This window comes from Malurus melanocephalus, unplaced genomic scaffold (assembly GCF_030028575.1).
Source record: "Malurus melanocephalus ecotype Western Australia unplaced genomic scaffold, MMel_1.1 scaffold_24, whole genome shotgun sequence".
In the NCBI taxonomy this organism is placed as follows: Eukaryota; Metazoa; Chordata; class Aves; order Passeriformes; family Maluridae; genus Malurus; species Malurus melanocephalus.
The window spans coordinates 1,682,804-1,684,877 of NW_026623256.1; the positions used below are offsets into that span (position 1 = coordinate 1,682,804).

General features: G+C 50.2%; 1 protein-coding gene across 1 annotated transcript in view; it reads left to right on the forward strand.

The window, feature by feature from the left end:
* The first annotated feature begins 669 nt into the window (after positions 1-669).
* CHST13 (carbohydrate sulfotransferase 13) overlaps positions 670-2,074 on the forward strand; it is a 29,676-nt gene continuing 28,271 nt past the window's right edge. Inside the window, exon 1 of the mRNA XM_057390267.1 lies at positions 670-749. The gene's annotated coding sequence lies outside the window, so the exon portion shown is untranslated. The remainder of the gene's footprint in view (positions 750-2,074) is intronic.

Below are 2,074 nucleotides of genomic sequence, written 5' to 3' on the forward strand. Positions count from 1 at the left end.
GAGGGGACTTCTTCAATGCAGACTGAATCTGATGATTCAGTCAGAAACAAGATTGGGGTAATAATCTGAGACTGTCAATTTAATCTTCTGCCCTTTTACACATCTGGGGTAACCTTTCTTCTCAAGCAAGCACTGGCCACTGTTGTGTGCCTTAAGGGGCTGGGGCTGCTCTTTTCTGTATGGTGGGGCTGCAGGGGAAGGGGGATGGCACAGGAGAGCAGCTCTTGTGACCAGGGAGGTCTGTCACACACAGAAAGGGAGATGGCACAGGAGAGCAGCTCTTGTGACCAGGGAGGTCTGTCACACACAGGAAGGGGGGTGGCACAGGAGAGCAGCTCGTGTGACCAGGGAGGTCTGTCACACACAGGAAGGGAGATGGCACAGGAGAGCAGCTCGTGTGACCAGGGAGGTCTGTCACACACAGGAACAGGCAGCAGCAAGGCCTGACCTCCCAGCATTGCACCATTGCCACCAGTCAGCCCTTACCATAATGTACCTCTTCCCCTGGAAAACGTGTTTGTCCTTCTAAATGGGGTTTGTCCTTTGAAAAGGGTGCATTTGCAGCTGAGTCCATACAGGAATCCTATGAAATGCTCATGGTGAGCTTCCCCTTTTAGCCCCGAGGATGTGAACAGCACATTCACCTCGGACTGCTGGCAGACCAGCCTTGCATATGTGATGTGCTCACAGATGGCCCTGGCCCTGCCCCCGGGGATGAAACACAGACAGCAGGCAGCAGGACTCAACAGGTCAGTGCCTGACTTTCTACTGGGATGTTTTACAGTATTTTCTTTAAAGGGAATTTCCAACTATAGGTGTAGTTTGGTCATTTCTACTGTTTTTATTCATTTTGCAACCCAGGGAAGCTGGGCTAAAGGAATGATTGTTTTCCTTAGCTTCTCTGAGAGCCTTGGGCTACATTTCCTGGTCTTTCAGCCCTGGGAGATRCAAATAATGAAAAATTCACCCAAGGTCTTGGGTACACCTCCCAGTTCCAGGAAAGCTCCTCCAAGTGGATTCCCACTGCATAGTGGTTCTTTCAGCCTTTGAATTCTCTCAGGCCTCAAGGGCAGCAGCCCCTGACAGCCCTTTTGCTGCCCCTGAGATCTCTCAGCCCATCTTTGCATGTGAGGCAGACCACAAGTCTTTCCACACTCACCAAGAGGCCAAAATTACTGAAAAATTGCAACAGAGAGCAAGCTGAACGTGCAGAGCCTTTGCCAGGCAGCAGCTCTCCCCCAGCACCATCTCYTGCACCCCAGTGTTGGGGTCACAGTCCCTCCCTGCCCGTATCAAACAGGCACAGGGCTCTGATGCTGAGGTTTCTTTCCAGCTGGTCCCTGCCCACACTGCTGTGCCCTTGCAAGGAGGGTGTCATCAGTTGTGGTGTCATTTCTACTGCCCCTCTCCAGGCCATCCAACAGGGACTTTAAGGAGATGTGTAATTCCATTCCATAGCCCAGCGTGGCCTGTAAGATGYTTCATGTGCTCTCATTCTATTCCAGCTTCCTTCACCGCAATGAGATTCTCCTTCTGGTTTCCTCTGCCCTAAATGAAGTCAGAATGAATGAAGTCCATCATGTGCACGCTCCCAGGCTTTCTTTGTCATTCCCAGCGACTCCTCCTTGAGCTGTCCTCTTTTTTCCTAAAACCAAATGTTTTGGGGCTGAAGAGCAGCAGTGATCGAGTGCTGTCAGTGGAATCCAGCTCTTGGCCTGGCTAATTTGGCAGGTGGCCTTTGAGTAGGTCTCGAGTGTTTTACAGAGCTGGGTGAGGAGCATTGCTGCTATTTCAAAASTGGGGCAACAGAAGCTCCGGGCTGGTTCTGCCTGTGATTACAGAGCCTGGGGGATAGAGGATGCAGTAAGAGAACTTTGTGCTTCTGCTTTCAAAAAACATACCGAGAATAGTAGAAAATWATGTCCTCCTTCTATAGAAATTTATTGCTTGAGGTGGAATTAGTCAAAGTTTGCAGGGCCGGGGGTAGCCAAAAGAATATTAAATAGAAAGAGGAGGTGTATTTAAGGCCACGTGTATTTTAAGGCCACGAAACTTTGTGGTGCTTCCGAAGTAC